The 22,595-nt window shown below is 44.7% G+C and overlaps 1 protein-coding gene across 1 annotated transcript in view; it reads left to right on the forward strand.

The window, feature by feature from the left end:
* LRRC38 (leucine rich repeat containing 38) overlaps positions 1-9,401 on the forward strand; it is a 58,619-nt gene extending 49,218 nt beyond the window's left edge. The window contains exon 3 of the transcript XR_006345079.1: positions 9,302-9,401. The gene's annotated coding sequence lies outside the window, so the exon portion shown is untranslated. The remainder of the gene's footprint in view (positions 1-9,301) is intronic.
* The last annotated feature ends 13,194 nt before the right edge of the window (positions 9,402-22,595 follow it).

A 22,595-nucleotide genomic window follows, 5' to 3' on the forward strand; every position in this document is an offset into this window, starting at 1 on the left:
ACCATGTGGTCTACCTTAAGGGAATCCGAGAGAGGGAGTAGGCAGGAGCAGGCTGGGGTTCATGCCAGCTTATGGCACTTGACCTACAACCACTGAAATGGTCCTAACAGAGTATTTGGAAGAAGTATTGTTGGAGCACTGAAATAGCAGGGTAATAAAACTTACTGGTGTATGAGTACCAGGGTGTTCACACTCCGCCTGAGTACTGGGAGGGTAACCAGCAGGCCCTCAGGTTGTATGATGCTGCAGTGAGTGGTCCTGGACTTTGCTGACTGCTCCCCTCCCCGCCCCCTTCCTCACCACTCACTCCTTTCAGCCTCTGGGCACTCCTTCAATCAAGGGCTCTCCCCTCAGCCCGGAATGCTCTTCCTCTAGACCTCTGCTTCTCCTTAGCATTTAAGCCTCAGCTCAAAGGTCACTATTTCAAAAAGGTCTTTTTGCCTATCCCAGCTGAAGAAAACCTCATCTGTCACCCTCTGATGCCTTGTCACCCTTGAGAAAAGCAATATTTCCTGCTGTATCAGTAAATAAAGGATGTCAAAATCATCAGCAGTTGAACTGGTGAACCCTGAGGACACTCAGGGAGGAAAAGAATACTTGCCATCTTGCAGCCATTCCCTGCAGCCTAAGGTGAGCCCTGAGGAAACTCAGGATGTGGAAATGCAGGATACTGGTCCCAGATATCTGTGGGGCATATCAAAGGAACAGTCTCAGTGAGTTTAGACTCTTGCATCTTCCTATACATAGTGCAGTCAGTCACTCAGTCACGTCTGACTCTTTGCGACCCCATGGACTGCGGCAAGCCAGGCTTCCCTGTCCATCACCAACACCTTTACTCAAACTCATGTCCATCGAGTCGGTGATGCCAATCAACTATCTCATTCTCTGTCATCCGCTTCTCCTCCTGCCTTCAATCTTTCCCAGCATCAGGGTCTTTTCCAATGAGTCAGTTCTTCGCACCCACCCACCTTATCCATGTACTTCACAGATATTTATCAGATTCGGCTAAGCCCTGGGCCTACAAGGCAAGCAAGGACCTTTCTCTTGCCATTAACAATTCAGAAAGGAGGAAAGGGTACACAAGCAAGCAAACAAAACCGATAAGCCCACACATGATTGCCGTGAAGAGAATGAAACAGGGTGTAGCCTTAAAAAATATTCACAACCTCAAAGTTGAAAATTACATTTTATTTGGTGGCCATTTTTAGGACTTCCAGCCTGGGAAGCTGCATCTCAAGTAACCCTGAGAGAATTGCTTCAAAGAGGCAAGGGGAGCAGCCAGGCTCTATAGAAGCTTTGCAACAACTGTAGTCTGAATATCAAAAGATTACTAAGTAAATGAAAACCAGATATCTCAAGTTAAGGAATTTAGTGCTTTTTACATATAGGACATGGACTGCTTCCCAGGCTGAAAGTCCTAACGATCTCCGCAAATAAAACACAATTCTCAATTTTGAAGTTATGAATATTTTTTAAGGCTACACCCTGTTTCATTCTCTTCACAGCACTCATGTGTGGGCTTCCCGGGGTTTGTTTGCTTGCTTGTGTACCATTTCCTCCTCCCTGAATTGTTAATGGCAAGAGCAAGGTCCTTGCTTGCCTTGTAGGCCCAGGGCTTGGCAGAAATCTGATGAATATCTGCGAAGTAGATGGATAAGGTGGGTGGGTGGATGGATAGATAAATGGGTGGGTGAATGGATGGGTGAGTAAGTGAGCAGATGGATGGATGAGTGGGTGGATTGATGAATGGATGGATGGGTAGATGAGTGGATGGAAAATTTTCCACCCTTTCAAAGACTTGAAAGCCACACATAACGTGTGAGGAATATAATCAAGGAAGGATTCGTAAGATATACTGAGTACATTAAAAGAAAGTGTTTTTTCACCTTGCAGAGGGCACAGTTCTGAGCCTTGGGCTGCAGTACTGTCAGGAGCCACTTGTGGTGTTTCCTTCTTTAGTAGTTGCCCATCTTTGTCGCAGCTTGAAGTCTTCCCCTCTGCTCTTTATGGGCTGCTGATTACAGACGCAAACCCCTAGACGTTGCACCCTGCCTTTCGTCTGAGAGCCAGGAGAACAAGCCCTCTTTGGATCACTATGTGCTGTGGGTGGGGGCAGCAACTGACTCTTTTTCACTTTGGGTCCCCCTCCCTCGTGTTCTCCTCTCCTTGGCATAACTAGCCTTGACATTGGTAGCTTGGTATCGAAAGATTTCCTTTCATGACCATCTGACCCTAATTACTTCCATTAATTACTTGGACAGATTCCCCTGCAAAAAAGCCTTAAACCCAGGGGTGGAGGGAGAAGAGGATGCTCTTCACCTGTCCTTGTCCACCACCTGCCTCTAGAGGGAGGAGGCTATGTGGCATTCAGGATATTTAATTTTCTGGAGATTTGCTGTCAATGGAGGTCAGTCTGTCACTCTGATCAGAGTTCCCTCTAAGAGCTTTTTCTCTCACTAATCCTGCATCTTCTAAAGTGCTTGATTGCTTGTTGGAGGGAAACAAGTGTGAAGGGAGGGGAGAGCTGATGCAATGTGCAATTAACTGGCTCAGTGATTTCTGATCCCCATTCTTACTCCTACAACCAGGGAAAGGCCAGGTTGGGACAGAAGTCCAAGTGGGGCATTAAAAACCTCCAGTTCCCAAGCCCCTCAAGCCACCATCTGACTCATTGTCAATCCCCACTCCTCTCTAGTTCTAGGGAGAGTGTAACAAGCTCCCAGGTTGCCTGGCTTTATACTTTCCCCTCATTTCCCTCCATTTGTTCTGCTCAAATCCTCCTTGTCTTAGATGCTTCTTTCTTAAGATTCACTCACTCATTCATTTATTCAACATTTGTTAAATGTATCCCCTGGGCCAGGCACTGGACATTTAATAACACAGGACAAACAGGTTCTCATCACCAGCAGTTTTCCATCAGAGAAAACAAGTCAAACAAGTGATGCACAGTAGTGTGATGACTTATGCTGGGGAATGCTGGTGCCTGGGAGCCTCAGAGCAGGGCCAGTTCAGGGTGAGCGGTCAGGAAAAGGTCCTGTCAGCTACAAATTGGCACTTGCCATGGGCTTCCCTGGTGGCTCAGCTGGCAAAGAATTCGCCCGCAATGTGGGAGACCTGGGTTCAATCCCTGGGTTGGGAAGATCCCCTGGAGAAGGGAATGGCTACCCACTCCAGTGTTCTGGCCTGGAGAATTCCATGGACTGGGTCCACAAAGAGTCAGACATGACTGAGTGACTTTCACTTTTTATCTACCTTCACAAAGATCAAATCATGTGCTGCTGCAGCTTCTGACTCTCAACCTCTCTGAAAGGAATTCAGAGTGGAGAGCAGAAATTCTGTGCTGGTTGGGTTTGACTGGGTCTTCAGATAGATATTTTCAGGAGCTGACTTTATGAGCCCAATTCTTTTTTTTTTCTTTTTTTAAATTTATTTATTTATTTTTTTTTCAGTGGGTTTTGTCATACATTGACATGAACCAGCAATAGATTTACACGTATTCCCCATCCCGATCCCCCCTCCCCCCTCCCTCTCCACCCGATTCCTCTGGGTCTTCCCAGTGCACCAGGTTTGAGCACTTGTCTCATGCATCCCACCTGGGCTGGTGACCTGTTTCACCATAGATAATATACATGCTGTTCTTTCGCAACATCCCACCCTCACCTTCTCCCACAGAGTTCAAAAGTCTGTTCTGTACTTCTGTGTCTCTTTTTCTGTTTTGCATATAGGGTTGTCGTTACCATCTTTCTAAATTCCATATATATGTGTTAGTATGCTGTAATGTTCTTTATCTTTCTGGCTTACTTCACTCTGTATAATGGGCTCCAGTTTCATCCATCTCATTAGAACTGATTCAAATGAATTCTTTTTAACGGCTGAGTAATATTCCATGGTGTATATGTACCACAGCTTCTTTATCCATTCATTTGCTGATGGACATCTAGGTTGCTTCCATGTCCTGGCTATGAGCCCAATTCTTGTATCTCCTCATATCTAGAAAAGCACTAAAATCCTTCATGGTGATGACTCTTTCTCGTGACTAGCAAAAACCTTTTGCAAAAAATATGTATGTGATCAAGTTAATGTATTCCCCTTTCATCAAAATCACATATATACTGACCTCCCCGCCACCCCCTTTGGAGCAGTTTCTCAGAGCTATCTGAGGTGCTGTCTCCCAGGCTTCAGTCCTCATTTTGCCACAAATAAAACTGATCTTGCAACTTTCACATTGTACTTTTTTTTTTTTTTAAGTCAACAGGCCCCTGGTGAGAACTAAAGACTCTGTCCAAACCCCTACAACTGGGAGAGGACCAAACCCTAGCAGGTTTCTAGGAGCTTAAGATCTTGTCCTTAGGAAGATCTCAATCCCCATCAAATGCCTGCCTGGACACCTCCAGGCTGCCACGAGAATTCACTGCTGTTCTAGCCAACACCTGACATTGATCCAAACTTCTGTTTCTTAGTGATCTATTAAAAAGTACTTACCATTGTGAATCCTTTCTCTGTCCCCTTGAGATATATACATATCTCCTACATCTCGGGGGGCTTCTTTGGGCCTGAGGACCATCCCCTTGAGAAGTCATCATCAGGAAGATAGGGCTCCTCTCCCTTCTCATCTCTCCCAGTCTCTGTGGGAGGATGAAACCCTGACCTCCACATGCCAGCTAGTAGACACAGCTGCCCTAACTGCATGGGCACTGACCAACCCACTGACCCATTGTGATTCTTGGCTTCTCTGACTGTACTGAGCCCCTGCACCACCCACCCCACCCCCAGCTGCTCTTTCAATCCACCTGTAACATGCCCCACCACCTCTGCACAATGGAAATGGAGCTCTGCCCTTTGCTCACTGTCGGTAGTGACTGAATAAAATCTGTTTTCACCACTTTCACTCACTTCCACTTCCAGTGCCAATGTGTTTATCATTGACACTGTTGGAGGAACATTTTATCTCAAGCTGGAAAGTTGAGCAGTAGTTAGCCAGGCTAAGTGTGTGGGTCTGGGACCAGGAGGTAGGTAGGGGGTGGGGGAGGAATAAAGCAGAGAATAAGGGAGAAACCAAAAGAACATTGAGAGACTGGAGGTGGAAGGAGACATGAGGTCTTTGGTTCTTGCCAGCACACAGCCACCCAAGCCCTTTGTGGGCACAGCCTAGCCATCCATCCATGGTGAGAGACTCAGATACTGGCTGAAGTTTCTTCTACATCCATCCAGCTTTCTTCCCTCTTCCCAGCCAGCTCTTCCCAGCTGTCACTCAGCCTGCCCTGTCAAATCCCTGATGGGCTGGTTTGGGGCTGCCCAGCCCTCTCTGGGGACCGAGAGGATGCTGCTGCCTCTTGGCTTCTATTTTTCCACCATTAAAAAGATCAAGAGGGACTTCTCTGGTGGTCCAGTGGCTAAGACTCCAGCTCCCAAAGCAGGGGCTCGCATTTGATCCCTGGTCAGGGAACTTAATCCCACATGCTGCAACTAAGAGTTCGCATGCCCCAACTGTGGTAAAAGATCCTGCATGGCCCAGAAAGATAGAAGATCTCAAGTGCTGCAACTAAGACCCAGTGCAGCCAAATGAATAAATAAATATTTTTAAAAAAAAAACTTTGAAAAAAATCAAGATATAATTCACATACCATGAAGTCTAGCTTTATAAAGTGCACAGTGGTTTTAGTATATTTATAAGGTGGTACAACCATAGCTGGGATTTCCCTGGTGGTTCAGCAGTAAAGAATCCACCTGCAATGCAGGAGATTCAAGACTCAGGTTCAATTTCTGGGTTGGGAGGATCCCCTTGAGGAGGGCATGGCAACCTACTCCAGTATTCTTGTCTGGAGAATCCCCATGGGCTGAGGAGCCTGGAGGGCTACAGTCCACAGGGTCACAAAGAGTCAGACACCAGTGAAGCGACTGAGCATGGACACACAGCCATCACTACTGTCTAGTGGCAGAACAATTCATTATCAGGGAGAGAAACCCCATACCTGTTAGCAGTCACTTCCCATTTCCTATAAATACATAGATAATGTATTTCAGCTATCTATCAATGTATCCCCATGAAATCATGATCATGAACATGACCATTGACCTAAAGGTTTCCTCCTCCCCTTTGCCATTCCTCTCCCCTCCACCTTCCGTCTCCCCTCCCTTCCCTCTCCCTAGGCAACAACTGATCATCTTGTCACTAGAGGTTAATTTTCATTTTCTAAAGGTTTTATCAATGGAACTATAGAGTAGGAGTTCTCCTTGGTCTGGCTTTTTCACTCTGCACAATTTTGAGAGTCATCCATGTTGTTGCAGGTATCAGCAGATCTTTCTTTTCATTTATTGCTGAGTTGTCCTGAATGTCCTTTGATCTTAAGCAGGTTGCTCAGTGCCTCAGGACCTCAGCATCTTCAGCATGCAAACACCAGGTCACCTGGGAGCTACTATATGGCTAACTCCATTCTTGCCTTCTGGGATTCAGGACACGGCACATCTTTTTCCAGTAACTTCTCCTCTGTGTTCTAGCTGCCTGGGGTTTCTTCCTGTGTGGCTACTGCCTCTGAGTCTGAGAAATATGTCTCTCTTAGTTCTTAAATTGTGGGGTGAAAGAACTTTTGGGACGCCGAGATTCTGGGGGAGCCTCTGCGATGTTGAGTGATCTCCAAGAATGCAGGCCTTGCTGGAGGACTGGCTGGCATTCTGATCACCCTGAGAACATGGGCTCCGAAAAGAGAATTCAGCATCATTGCTGCAGAATACAGAGGATCAATAGAAATCCAAGGGTCAATTTGTCACCAGCCCCTCCCCCACCCCAGGTGATGCTAGTGGTAAAGGTATGCCTGCCAATGCAGGAGATGCAAGAGACAGTTTCAATTCCTGGGTCAGGAAGATCTCTTGGAGTAGGAAAATGGCAATCCACTATAGTATTCTTGCCTGGAAAATTCCACAGACAGAGGAGCCTGGTGGGCTATAGTCCATGGGGCCGCAAAAAGTCAGGTATGACTGAGCAACTGAGCCCACACACAGACGCGGGCACACACACAGACAACATACACACACACTGTTCTCCTTTCTGTTGGGATCCTGGATGAAGAATATAAAGAGTGCAGTGGGTGGTTAGGACTCGGGGCAGAGAAGCAGCAGGATATAGCCCTTGCCCTAGAAAAGAAATGAAATATGGCTGGGAAAAAAAAAAAAAAAGCAAGAAAAGAAAAAGAGGGAAACAAACAAAAACAGGGAACAGGTAAATGTCTTCCTCTTCTTTCTACAGCGCCCAACTTGCGAAGGTACATGCTGACCAGCATCTGGGGCTGAGGGCAGTTGGGGGTGGGGGTGGGGGGCTTCCAGATGTTGGATTTGTGTAAAGATGAAGTATGGCAGTCTTCAGTGAGGCAGATGGAGGGCAAGGAGACAGAAGCAATCAATCCTTAGTTCAGTTCAGTTGCTCAGTCATGTCCAACTCTTTGTGACGCCAAGGACTGCAGCGTGCCAGGCTTCCCTGTCCATCACCAACTTCCTGAGCCTACTCAGACTCATGCCCATCGAGTTGGTGATGCCATTCAACCATCTCACCCTCTGTCGTCCATATCTACTCCCATCTTCAATCTTTCCCAGCAGCAGGGTCTTTTCCAATGAGTCAGTTCTTCACATCAGGGGGCCAAAGTATTGGAGTTTCAGCTTCAGCAACAGTCCTTGCAATGTACATTTAGGATTGATTTCTTTTATGATTGACTGGTCCATTTTTCCAGGTACCCCAGACTACCTGGACATCTCTATCTGTGGTCCAGTTGGAGCCATCTCTGGTTTTCTTGCTTAAGAAACCTTTGCCCAATCCCTCTGGGTCTTCCCAGTGCACCAGGCCCGAGTACTTGTCTCATGCAGAGGGATTGGGTAGAGAGGGAGGTGGGAGGGGGGATTGGGATGGGGAATACATGTAAATCCATGGCTGATTCATGTCAATGTATGACAAAAACCACTACAATATTGTAGAGTAATTAGCCTCCAACTAATAAAAATAAATGAAAAAACAAACAAACAAAACCCAAAAAATCCTTTGCTTCAACACTTGCCTTTTTCTATCTCTGGTTTCTGAGACTGACTTCCTTCAGCCAGGACAAGCCTGCCATCATTCTGATGGATTGGACTTTCTGACTGCAATCTGGCACTCCCTCTTGTCATGGGTTCCTTTGGTCAATTGCTCAAGACAAATGCATTGAGTGCCTTCTCTGTGGCACATTGACAGGGTAGCATTGAAGAGGCATCTCTAAGACAACCACATCTCGCCTTCTGCCTACTTTAGGAAAATGACCCTATGAATGCATTCTATGGAAGGCTTATGCTACTGCTACTGCTGCTAAGTCATTTCAATCGTGTCTGACTCTGTGTGACCCCATAGACAGCAGCCCACCAGGCTCCCTCGTCTCTGGGATTCTCCAGGCAAGAACACTGGAATGGGTATGGAAGGCTTATATTTCAGACTAATTAGAATCAGATAATTTTAGAATGTGAATATAGCTTAATTTCTACAAATATATTCCCCTGCCAATTTGCTGATGTGAATATTGAGGAACAAAGAGGAGGGGAAATGACCACAGTAAAGATATAGAACTGGTTAATGGCAAAGCAGAATTAGAACCCTCTTGTATCACTTAGGATTGGGTTTGGCTATATATATAGACAAGCAAACAACAACAGCCAGATAACAATGGCTTGAACTAGAGATCAGCTTATTTCTCTCTCAGATCAGGCGGTCTGTTGAGAACTTTCTGGCTACTTCACAATTCCAGGAAACCAGACTCCTTCTTATTACAGTCTGTGGTCCACAGTACTTGGCTTCCACCTCATTCAAAATGTTGCTTGAGGTCCAGCCATCACTTCAGCATCCTAGCCAACAAGAAGGGAGGAACAGAGGGGATGGTCACTCCACTTCTTCTTAAGGAGGTTTTCCAGAAGTTCCACACAACACTTTTGCTTATTTCTTAGTGGTTTGAAAATGGTCACCAGGCCATACTACTTTAAAGGAAAACAAAATCATTTGGTCATTCCAGGTAAAATGCTTTATTCTTAGTAAAGGAAAAGGGAGAATGGATATTGAGAGGTACCTGGAAGTCTACATAAGTTATATATATATGACATCTATATAGGTTTACATATCTATATACCTGGAAAATCCCCCCACCTCTCCCACCAGCCTCAGTCTCAGATGTGACTTGGGACTGGGACTCACCAAGGAATGCAAGTGTTCAGAAAGCTTCTGTGTTTTCTAATCCACCTACATGCTAAAGTGTATTTGTAACCCTAACATCCTTGCTTTTGCTGTCATTCACAGACATGCCTTGCACGGAGTGGAGCACACTTCGAGTTGTCAGATGTTTGTGTTCCCAGCTGTGGCCAAACAAGGTGACACCCTGGGCTTCCATGCTGCACACGAAGTTTGCATGGCCTCTTAGTGTCACTTTTTTTTTTTGCCTTTTTGTACATTGTGTTTGTGATTTTGTTGTTTAAAGTGGCCATTTAAAAATGGTGATTTTGTTGTTCAAATTGTGTGGTTCTGAAAGTCTGTCTGGTGTTCATAAGCATGAAAAGACTGTGAAGTGCCTGACAGGAAAAATACAAGTGCCTGACTAGCTTTGCTCAAGCATGAGAAATAGGTCTGGAGGCCATGACTCCAATGTTAATGAATCAAAAATACATAACCAATACAGTGTCTTTAGGCAGAAACATACATAAAACAAGGTTATATAGTGATTGATTAACAAAAATGTGACCCGAGGCTCAAGAATCCCAACCCTGCCTTTCCCCTGGAATGACCAGTGGTTCAGTATTGGACAGTTAATGGTTTGGGTGACTGTATGGAACATTAATTTCAAAAAATAACTACACATACCTCATTCAATCCTCACAACATTCCCATGAAGGAGGGATCATTAAGCTCATTTGACATGTAAAGATCAGCTCAGGGAGGTTAAAGGGCTCCTCCAAAGCTGCACAGCCAGCAGTGGGCTTGAATTCACCTCTGTTCAACCCTATGTCTCCTTCTTGCCCTGTCTAGGCAAATTGATAGGATTGGAGTAAAGGCAAAAGCCAGGATGGAGGTGGCAGGGTCGACAATTATGCTGAGAGAGGTCACACACCCAGCTTCAGTGAGCAGAGGAGCCCAGAGACCCCCCTCCCACCCTCTCTGGCCACTGAGTCTGCCGACACTGCCTCAGAAAAAGTGAGCAGACCTGCTACCTGGGGCCTCCAGGGCTGATCTGCGGGGTGGGCAGTTGGCATGGGGCTGGCTCTGCCATTGGACAGTTATATATAATGATATATAATTAAAATGGGTGAATTTAACTCAGATGACCATTATATCTACTACTGTGGGCAAGAATCCCTTAGAAGAAATGGAGTAGCCTTCACAGTCAACAAAAGAGTCCAAAATGCAGTACTTGGATGCAGTCTCAAAAATAACAGAATGATCTGTTCATTTCCAAGGCAAGCGATTCAATATCACAGTAATACAAGTGTATGCTCTGACCAATAATGCCAAAGAAGATGAAGTTGAACAGTTCTATGAAGACTTACAAGACCTTCTAGAACTAATACCCCAAAAAGATTTCCTTTTCATTATAGGGGACTGGAATGCAAAAGTCAAGAGATACCTGGAGTAACAGGCAACTTTGGCCTTGGAGTACAAAATGAAGCAGGTCAAAGGCTAACAGTTTTGCCAAGAGGATGCACTGGTCATAGCAAACACCCACTTCCAACAACACAAGACTCTACATATGAACATCACCAGATGGTCAAAACCAAAATCAGATTGATTACATTCTTTGTAGCCGCAGATGGAGAGGCTCTATGGAGCCAGCAAAAACAAGATCGGGAGAGTGACTGTGGCTTAGATCATGAACTCCTTATTGCCAAATTCAGACTTAAATTGAAGAAAGTAGGGAAAACCACTAAACTATTCAGGTATGATCTAAATCAAATCCCTTACAATTATACAGTGGAAGTGACAAATAGATTCAAGGGATTAGATCTGATAGACAGAGTGCCTGAAGAACTATGGACAGAGGTGCCTGACATTGTACAGGAGGCAGGGATCAAGACCATCCCCAAGAAAAAGAAATGCAAAAAGGCAAAACGGTTGTCTGACGAAGCCTTACAAATAGCTGTGAAAAGAAGAGAAGTGAAAGGCAAAGGAAAAAAGGAGAGATATATCCATTTGAATGCAGAGTTCCAAAGAATAGCAAGGAGAAATAAGAAAACCTTCCTCAGTGATCAGTGCAAAGAAATAGAGGAAAACAATAGAATGGGAAAGACTAGAGATCTCTTCAAGAAAATTAGAGATACCAAGAGAACATTTCATACAAAGATAGACACAATAAAGGACAGAAATGGTATGGACCTAACAGAAGCAGAAGATATTAAGAACAGGTGGCAAGAATACACAGAAAAACTATACAAAAAAGATCTTCAGGACCCAGATAACCATGATGATGTGATGACTCACCTAGAGCCAGAAATCCTGGAATGTGAAGTCAAATGGGCCTTAGGAAGCATCACGATGAACAAAGCTAGTGGAGGTGATGGAATTCCAGTTGAGCTATTTCAAATCCTGAAAGATGATGCTATGAAAGTGCTGCATTTAATATGCCAGCAAATTTGAAAAACTCAGCAGTGGCCACAGGACTGGAAAAGGTCAGCTTTCATTCCAGTCCCTAAGAAAGGGAATGCCAAAGAATTCTCAAACTACCACACAATTGCACTCATCTCACACACTAGCAAAGTAACATTCAAAATTCTCCAAGCCAGGCCTCAACAGTATGTGAACCATGAACTTCCAGATATTCAAGCTGGATTTAGAAAAGGCAGAGGCACCAGAGACCAAATTGCCAATATCCGTTGGATCATCGAAAAAGCAAGAGAGTTCCAGAAAAACATCTATTTCTGCTTTATTGACTATGCCAAAATCTTTGACTGTATGGATTACAACAAACTATGGAAAATTCTTAAAGAGATGGGAAGAGCAGACCACCGTACTTGCCTCCTGAGAAGTCTGTATGCAGGTCAAGAAGCGACAGTTAGAACCAGTCATGGAATAACAGAGTGGTTTCAAATTGAGAAAAGAGTACATCAAGGCTGTATATTGTCACCCTGCTTATTTAACTTATATGCAGAGTACATCATGCGAAATGCCAGATTGGATGAAACACAAGCTGGAGTCAAGATTGCTGGGAGGAATATCAATAACCTCAATATGCAGATGACACCACCTTTATGGCAGAAAGTGAAGAAGAGCTAAAGAGTGTCTTGATGAAAGCGAAAGAAGAGAGTGAAAAAGTTGGCTTAAAACTCAACATTCAGAAAACTAACATCATGGCATCCAGTCCATCACTTCATGGCAAAAAGATGGGGAAACAATGGCAAAAGTGAGAGACTTTATTTTCTTGGGCTCCAAAATCACTGCAGATGGTGACTGCGGCCATGAAATTAAAAGACGCTTGCTCCTTGGAAGAAAAGCTATGACCAACCTAGACATCACATTAAAAAGTAGAGACATTACTTTGCCAACAAAGATCCATCTAATCAAAGCTATGGTTTTCCAGTAGTAATGTATGCATATGAGAGTTGGACTATAAAGAAAGCTGAGTGCTGAAGAATTGATGCTTTTGAGCTGTGGTGTTGGATAAGACTCTTAAGAGTCCCTTGGACTGCAAGGATATTCAACCAGTCAATCCTAAAAGAAATCAATCCTGAATGTTCATTGAAAGGACTGATGCTGAAGCTGAAACTCCAATACTTTGGCCCCCTGATGTGAAGAACTGACTCATTGGAAAAGACCCTGCTGCTGGGAAAGATTGAAGGTGGGAGTAGATATGGACGACAGAGGGTGAGATGGTTGAATGGCATCACCAACTCGATGGGCATGAGTCTGAGTAGGCTCAGGAAGTTGGTGATGGACAGGGAAGCCTGGCACGCTGCAGTCCTTGGCGTCACAAAGAGTTGGACATGACTGAGCAACTGAACTGAACTAAGGATTGATTGCTTCTGTCTCCTTGCCCTCCATCTGCCTCACTGAAGACTGCCATACTTCATCTTTACACAAATCCAACATCTGGAAGCCCCCCACCCCCACCCCCAACTCCCCTCAGCCCCAAATGCTGGTCAGCATGTACCTTCGCAAGTTGGGCGCTGTAGAAAGAAGAGAAAGACATTTACCTTTGTAAAAACACAAAAAGAGCAGACAGTGGAGGCAGAAAGAGCTTCTATTGTTTCATGGAGAAAATACTGGGAGGAAACATTGAGTTAGAAGCAAAATGAACATAACTGTGGGATGCTCAAAGCCAGCAGGTAGAAAATGATGACTTTGAATGATTCTAGAAAAAGTATTTGTGGTTTCAGACTGTGAATTTTAAATCATTATAATTAGGCTCAAGCACATCTTTATTAATCAAAATAGGAACCATTGCTATCAACACATTTTTGCCAATGAAAAATCAGTTTGTTTATTCCTGTAGAATAAAATCCATGCCTTGGGGTTCGATGAACTCTTGGAAAGCATTTTCTGTCTCCTGCTGGTTGTGGAAGCATTTTCCCTGCAAAAAGTTGTCAAGATGCTTTAAGAAATGGTAGTTGGTTGGTGTGAGGTCAGGTGAATATGGTGGATGAGGCAAAACATTGTAACCCAATTCGTTCAATTTTTTAAGTATTGGTTGTGCAAAGTGTGGTCTGCCAATATAATGGAGAACTGGGCTTTCTCTGTTGAGCAATGCAGCCTACAGGCATTGCAGCTTTTGGTGCATCTCATTGATGTGCTTGAGCATACTTCTCAGATGTAATGGTTTCATCGGGATTCAGAAAGCTGTAGTGGATCAGATGCAGCAGATCAACAAACAGTGACCATGATCTTTTTTTTTTTGGTGCAATTTTGGCTTTCAGAAATGCTTTGGAGCTTCCTCTTGGACCATCCACTGAGCTGGTCATCCCTGGTTGTCACATAAAATTCAGTTTTCATTGAACAACACAATCTGATCAAGAAATGGTCCATTGTCGTGGTGTAGAATAAGAGAAGACAACACTTCACAATGACTATTTTTTTTTCCTATCGGCTCATGAAGCACCCACTTATCAAGCTTTTTCACCTTTTAATTTTGCTTCAACTGCTGAATGACCGTAGAATTGTCGATGCTGAGTTCTTTGATAACTTCTTCTGTAGTTGGTCAATTGGTCATTGTCAACTTCGGATGGCCAGTCACTGTGCTCCTTATCTCTCAAGGCTCTCCTCTCCTTTGCAAAACTTCTTGAACCACCACTGCACTGTATGTTCATTAGAAGTTCTTGGGCCAAATTTGGTGTTGATGTTGTGAGTTGTCTCGGCTGCTTTACAACCCATTTTGAACCCAAATAAGAAAATCGCTCGAGTTTACTTTTTGTCTAATATCATTTCCTTAATATAAAATAAACTGCAAGAAATAAGTAACTAGCAAAAAAAAAATGAGAAATGTGCATTAAAATGATGTATATCAACCACATTTATTTTAGAATATATTCCAATATCAAACAGCAAAGTTCAGCAATGCAAAACCACAATTAATTTGGACCAACCTAATAAGTGTTTCTAATCATTGGTATTTTGCTCCACATGTGGCCTTGCCCATTGTATTCCCTACGGGGTTTGACCAGTGATGGCTGGTGATGCAGGAGCATCACTGGTGACACTTTGCAAGGTTACATCCATTCCATCTGGGCCCCATTCCAGTTGTTAGAAACCACTCTTATCAAGGAGAGAAGAAGGGGAGGTCAAGGACTAGGAGTTCACATCACTTAGATCCCTTGTGACCCTGGGATGCTCCAAGTAAAATGGCTACAAAGATATGTCCTGGCCCTGGGTCAAGAGAATGAAAAGAATAATGATAATAATTACCTTTTGAGTTTCTACCACATGCAAGGTACTTTCTTTTTTATTTTTATTTATTTGACTGCACTGGATTTTAGTGTATGTGGGCTCTTAGCTGAGGCATGTGGGATCCAGTTCCCTGACCCAGGGATCAAACCCAGGCCCCTTGTATTGGGAGCACAGAGTCTTAGCCACTGGACAACCAGGGAAGTCCCTGGGTACTTTCCGTACATTTTTCAAAGCTCTGTGACAGATGGGTCATATTTTCTGTGACATAGATATTACTGTGTTTCCCCCATGGGGAAATTGATCCTCAGATGGGAAGCCATGTACCTAGGGAGACACACATGTCCATGGCCATGTCTTTCCCATTATATCACGCTGCCCTACCATCAACAACTACAACCATTCCGAAGCTAAAACTCTGGGTGGGATGGACAGGAAGACATAATCATCTGTAACAGTGAGTTCTTGGTTAAAAACAACTCCTTGGGCTTTTGGGGATGAAAGGGAGGATCATTCATCTCTACCTATGATTTTCAACTGTATCTAGTTTTAGCGAAAAATAAAAAAATAGAAAAAGTCTTCAAATAGAACCTGAGGCAAGCGGGCCATGAAGAAGTCCAACTTTGTGGGGTGCTCTGGAATGGGCACCCAGCACATCCCTTGTCTCCTGGGAGATTTGTTCATCATCCTCTTCTCCCTGATAGTGAAATCAGCAGTACCAGCCACAAACAGTTCTGGTGGGGCTCACTCATGAACTGACTGCCTCCCTAGCACAAGCTCCCCCTCTCTGCACCTGGCTGACCAGGGCCACCTCTTACCTGCTCTCCTGGCTCCTCTCCCTCCTGTGTTCCATCTCCCAACCTCCTGTCCCCAAATCACCCTCTGTCAAGCAGAGAGAAACACACAAGAACCTCCCAAGACTCTTTCTGTAAAGAGGCAGGCAGTCAACACTTTAGGCTTTTTGAGACACTTACATGCTGCCTCTGTTGTACAAGTTTCTTCTTTAAAAATTTTTTAAAAATTTTATTGATTTATTTTTGTTTTTGGCTGTGCTGGGTCTTTGCTGCTGCACATGGGCTTTCTCTAGTACAGCGAGTGGGGGCTATTCTTCATTGTGGTGTGCTGGCTTCTTGTTGCAATGGCTTCTCCTGTTGCAGAGCATGGGCCCTAGGTGTGCAGACTTCAGTTGTAGTGGCACCTGGGCTTAGTTGCTCTGCTGCATGGGGACTCTTCCCAGACCAGTGATCAACTGAACCCAGGTCCCCTGCATTGGCAGGTGGATTCTTAACCACTGGACCACCAGGGAAGTCCCAACTTTCTTCTTTTCATTGCTTTACAACTCTTTAGAAATGTAATCTCAGTTTGTTGATCCCTGGCCTAGAGAATAAAGTGCAGTTGGAGCTTGGCATTCAAGGCCTCCTGAGATCTTCTCCAAGCCCTTTTTTGAGCCTTATCCCATATTATTGTCCTTCTCTTTACTACACTTCAGACAAACTGGAGTGCTCACACTGATCCACCCAAGCACTCCCACTTCCAAAGTGTTCCCTTACATCCTTCCTTCTACTTGGAAAGCCATCTACCAACCTCTTCCACCTGTCAGAATCCTATCTCTCAAATGATATCTCCTCCATGAAGTTTTCTGGATCCTTCTCCACAGGGTGTGTTGCCTGTGACTCTGAATGTCATCCCCCATAGTTGTACAGTGCATGGCCTGTGCAACCAAATGTGATTGTCTTACCCCCAGATGCAAATTACTTCTCCCTTCTCTGAACTTAAAAATATATATATCTGTATTTTATGGAGCCTTGTCTCTATCTAGGTTCATTGTTTTCCAAACAGTGGAGTTCAGATCTCTAGCTCTTCTGTCTTTCACTACAGTAATATATTGAGTTTAGTGAAAGTGCTAGCTGCTCAGTTGTATCCAACTCTTTGTGACCTCATGGACTGTATGTAGCCCACCAGGCTCCTCTGTCCTTGGAATTCTCCAGGCAAGAATACTGGAGTGGATTGCCATTCTTTTCTTCAGGAGATCTTCCTGAACTAGGGATCAAACCCGGGTCTCCTGTATTGCTGGCAGATTCTTTACCATCTGAGCCACCAGGGAAACCTGGTGAGATTACCTCCTATAATAAAAGTACTTGGGATGTATCCACATCTCTCTTGTACATTTTCTGTGTGGCTGAATGGAGTTTCTGATAATGGCTGCAGTGACATCCCTCACCCTATATGGCCTTCTGCAATGTGACTTTGTCAAGCCTCTATCAAAGGGTGGGGTGTGTTCTGAACATGAGGGATCTTGGGAGAACTCTGAGGAATAGACTGTAGCGAGGTCCTGCTGGGCTAGTTCCTAGAGAGGAACTTAACTGCTTTGGCAGGCTCTGCTTCTTGCCACTTTGAAGCTAGCATCATATATAAGTTCAACTCCCCTGAGACCACCAAGTGGTGGGAAGCCCAGTCACGAGGGGAATGTCACATGGAAAGAGAGAAGAGGTCAGGAGAACCAAGGATCCAGACAGGGAGAACAGGAGCCACCTAGACATTCCAGCACCATGGACAGCTCATGGAGATCCCAGGCCACACACATGGGCCCAGCTAAGCTGGTCAAAGCTCCCCAGATGAGACCTGGGGAAGCAGAGACAGTGTTTCCTGACCACTCACCTGAATTCCTGAACCATGAGCACCAAGAAAATGGCAGTTGATTTTACAACTGAGTTTCAGTGTGCTGCGCAACCACAGCCAGAACATCCTCCATCCTAAACTGTGCCAACATCATCTCTTGGCCTTCCAGAACAGACTAACTGTACTCCCACTGAATCCATCTTCCACCCAGGCGCCAGAGTCATTTTAATAATTGGATCACATTGCTTTCTACTTAGAAACCTCAAAACCTTTCAAAGCTCTCCCATTTGCGTTACAGCAAATTTGAACACTGTCCCATGGCCTCTGAAGGCTGGTGAGTCCGCTGTCTCTCCAGCTCACCTCTCTTTCCAGAAGCTGCCCCCACCACTTTCTACCAGGTCCTGGAATATGCCAGCTCTTTCCTGCCCCAGGGTTTCTCTACAAGCTCTTCCCCCAGCCTGGACTGCTCTTCCCAGGTGTTGAGAGGGCTGGTTTCTCATCAGTCAGCTTGAGGAGCACTTTCTCAGAGAGGTGGATCCAAGTAGAGCCTCCTGTCCCCTCCCATCATGCTCTCTGCCATACAAGTTCTTCATCTCCTCCCCGCTTGGGTTCTTTCTTGCATCTTGCAACTGCTTTACTTTTGATTTGTTTGATAGTCTGTCTCACTTAAGGCTTCCCTGGTGGCTCAGTCAGTAAAGAATCTGCCTGCAACACAGGAGACTGCCTGCAATTGTAGGAGACCTGGATTCGATCCCTGGGTCAGAAAGATTGTCTGGAGAAGGAATTGGCAACCCACTCCAATATTATTGCTTGGTAAATCCCATGGACAGAGGAGCCTGGTGGGCTACAGTCCGTGATGTCACAAGAGTCTGATGTAACTTAGCGACTAAACCACCACCACCACCCTGTCTCACTTGCTAGAAAATATGCTCATGAGTACAGGAAGAGCATTTGTCTTGACAACTCCAGTTCTGGGCACAGTCCTGGGCAAAGAGGAGATGCTCAGTTTGTGGAATGAATGAAATGAATGAAAGGTGATCTTCAAGATCTGGCTCAGGCCTAAAGCATCTTTGGAATCTCACAGAGCTTAGCTGGTACCTGACTCTCAGCAGATGTTTGCTGAACAAATGTGGTGATACCCTTATACACAGGCTGGGAGTTTGGGCTTAGTAGATGAAAACTATTATATTATAGGGTGGATAAACAACAAGGTCCTACTGTATAGCACATGGAACTATATTCAATATCCTATAATAAAACATAATGGAAAAGGGAAAAAAGGAATTTCTGAATTGAACGTTCCTGAATCATAATCATGTGTTTGCCTTTTGATCAAGATTGATAGGAGAGAGCCACAGGTGGGGAGACCACCATTTCCCAGATCCTCAGTATCCTAGAAGATGCTGTCTCTCCACACCCTCGGCCTACACTTCCTCCCCCTTTCCCCCTTTCCTTCTCGTCTCCTCTCTCACCTCCACCCTCATCCTCAAAGCCTGCAACTCAGACTGGATGTGCCAGTTCAAGAGAAGGAGGGGGCCCTGGAGTGACCATCTGGCCATAGATCCAAGCCACAGTCTCCTTCTAGTGTTTTCAGAACAAAACCAGCATTTGGACCTGCACCTGCCTAGCTCCTGCATCTTCTCACTCAGTTCTGATATGCAGGCAGGGAGAAGAGGCGTGATCTCTCAAGTTATTTCCCCCCAAGTCTCAACAACAAGAGTACCAAGAATATGTATTGAGCATCTATATGGGCCAGACGCAGGATCACTGCTGGGTCAACACTGATAAATAAGATGCATGAAGTCTTATAAGCCCCCTGAAGCTGGCCACCCCAGAAGAAATAATAATGCACATCATTGCAAATTGTGATGTTTGTTCTGTGGAGGAAACCAATAGAGTGAATGAGGGGGAACATCAGAGGTGATCAGGGAGGGCTTCTCAGAGGAGGTGATATGGAAGCTGAGACCTGGAGGATGAGAACGGGCAGGTCTAGCAAAAAAGGAAGAGGCTGGGAGAAGTATAGGAGAGGATTCCAGACAGAGAGGAGATGTCCCCTGCCTGTCTCCTTCCACTAACCCCGCCTGCCAGAGCCAAGGTTACACAGCCCATTGAAGCTCCTGCACCACCCTCCAACCCAGCCTGTGCTAGTGGGAGATTTTACCCAGGGGGAGAAAGGCCACGTCTGTCTTGTTTGGAGGTGAGTTAATGTCCCCTGCAATGTGCTGCAGAAGAAGGTGACAGCTCTTTGATTTATCTCTTGCTGACATCCCTCCCAGTCGGGGAAGAGGCAGCACCAAAATAGACCTGAAGTGCATTCGGAGAAGCCCACCTGCATATGCATTTTACTCAGGAAGCAGAAGGTGCCCGGACAAAGGAGAAACTGTGATAGCAAAATGAATTGTTGAGAAACTGAAAGGGTTTGGCCAAACCCGTGTACAGACGGTGGATGCAGGACAAGCTGCCAGCGTGATTACTTATTTATCACACTGACCAGATTCTCTTCGAGACAGGTTCAGAGAAATACAGCATGGAAAATCAATTTCAGCTACTCTGCAAAGCAAAACGAGACAATCCCCACCACCACTGTTAATTACTATAATATTTTATAAAGTTCCTTGATTATTCCAGAATATAAACTTCAATCCCCAGTGGTACCTGAATTAGACAAAATGAAGTCTTTTATTTTTTTCAAGTCTGTTTGTATGGAGCACTAGAGTAACCTAAACTGACTTCAATTTTTATCTTTCCCTCTGACCTTGGAAATGACATTTGCTTCCTTAAAGTTAACTTTTCCCTTTGATTTCCTTACATGACCCTGGCAGATAAAACCCCTTTATTCCTTCTCTGTTTTGTTCACTGTCTTGGATTTGCTTCTTTGTCCTAAATAGAGGCAATCACAAGAAAAACTAAAAGATTCAAATCAGACTAGTTAAATATGTAGGTTGTACTCTGTGCTAACCAAAGAATTAAAAACAATGTATGTTTGCCTCCCTTGAGAAAAGAACAAAGGGAAAAAATGTAGTAAATCTTAAAATTGACCTCTCCTTTTGTAATCATTTGTTTTTCCTCAGGGAAAAGGGCTCTTACAAGGTTGAAGATTTTTCAGAGAAGTGTCATTAAAACCAGCTCAGATTCTGCACTAACTTTTTCCTTCCTGGGAGCAAAGAGGGATTTTAATGTTCAAGGAGGTTGAGCCCTCCGTGTGTAACCACATCAAAGTGGGTCATAGATCTGCTCCAACAGATTTCACTGTCAGATTGGAAGCTGGCACCAGGCCCAGCCCATGATGGAAAGTTAATAGACTAGTTCTCATCCTGGAGCGCTTGGATTGCATGGAGATGTTAGGGAAGTGAAACCAGGCCACAGTGTTAAGTGGAAGAAAAAATTTCATGTTTTGACAGCGAGTTAACTTTCAGACACCCTCTCCCACTGCCCGCTCATGAATATGTATATCTTTCAAGAGCAGTTGAGTGAGAAGCAATTACCTCCAGTGTATTCCTCGGTTTTCTTCAAGTGTCTTCTTGAAATGCCTTCTCTCTTTTGCACTTCACAGATTTTTTCCAACGGGCTGAGTGCCCAGATCCTAAATTCCTGGAGCAATGTCAATGATTGGGATAGCTGTCATAGTATTTTGTCCTGTGAAGCTGATGGCTACATCTCAGTCACTCAGCAGTGCCCTCAGCTAGAAGCAGGTTAGGCTAGGTGTAGTAGATTGTTAGAGTCCCATCCAGACCCCTGTGCTGGGCATGTGTGCATGCATAGTAAGTCTCTTCAGTCATGTCCTACTCTTTGTGATCCTATGGACTGCAGCCCACCAGGCCTCTCTGTCCATGGGATTCTCCAGTCAAGAATACTGGAATGTGTTGCCATGCCCTCCTCTAGGGAAACTTCCCGACCCAGGGACTGAACTATGCCTCTTACGTCTCCTGCATTGCAGGCAGGTTCTTGACCACTAGCGGCCACCTAGAAAGTCCGCCACACCCATCCCCTACTGCTGTGAGGATTGATGACCAATGGCTCTCAGCTCTTGCTTCACCTAGAGAACCATTTCCCCCACCTCCCCCAACAGAGTTCAGTTCAGTCGCTCAGTCATGTCCGAGTATTTGTGACCCCATGGACTGCAGCACACCAGGCTTCCCTGTCCATCACCAGCTCCTGGAGCTTACTCAAACTCATGTCCATTGAGTCAGTGATGCCATCCAACCATCTCAACCTCTGTCATCCCCTTCTCCTCCTGCCTTCAATCATTCCCAGAATCAGGGTCTTTTCCAATGAGTCAGTTCTTCACATCGGGTGGTCAAAGTATTGGAGTTTCAGCTTCAGCTTCAGTCCTTGCAATGAAGAGTCAGGACTGATTTCCTTTAGGATGGACTGGTTGGATCTCCTTGGAGTCCAAAGGGCTCTCAAGAGTCTTCTCCAATACCACAGTTCAAAAGCATCAATTAAAAAAAACAAAAAACAAAAAACAAAAGCATCAATTCTTTGGTGCTCAGCTGTCTTTATAGTCCAACTCTCACATCCATACTTGACTACTGGAAAAACCATAGCTTTGACTAGATGGACCTTTTTGGCAAAGTGATGTCTCTGCTTTTTAATATGCTGCCTAGGTTGATCATAACTTTTCTTCCAAGGAGCAAGCGTCTTTTAATTTCATGGCTGCAGTCACCATCTGCAGTGATTTTAGAACCCAAGAAAATAAAGTCTCTCATTGTTGCCTTTGTTTCCCTATCTATTTGCCATGAAGTGATGGGACTGGATGCCATGATGTTAGTTTTCTGAATGTTGAATTTTAAGCCAACTTTTTACTCTCCTCTTTCACTTTCATTAAGGGGCTCTTTAGTTCTTTGCTTTCTGTCATAAGGGTGGTGTCATCTGCATATTGAGGTTATTGATATTTCTCCCAGCAATCTTGACTTCAGCTTGTGTTTCATCCAGTCTGGCATTTTGCATGAGGTATACTGCATATAAGTTAAATTAGCAGGGTGACAATATATAGCCTTGACGTATTCCTTTCCCTATTTGGAACCAGTCTTTTGTTCCATGTCCAGTTCTAACTGTTGCTTCTTGACCTGCATACAGATTTCTCAGGAAGCAGGTAAGCTGGTCTGGTATT

This window comes from Cervus elaphus, chromosome 14 (assembly GCF_910594005.1).
Source record: "Cervus elaphus chromosome 14, mCerEla1.1, whole genome shotgun sequence".
NCBI lineage: Eukaryota > Metazoa > Chordata > Mammalia > Artiodactyla > Cervidae > Cervus > Cervus elaphus.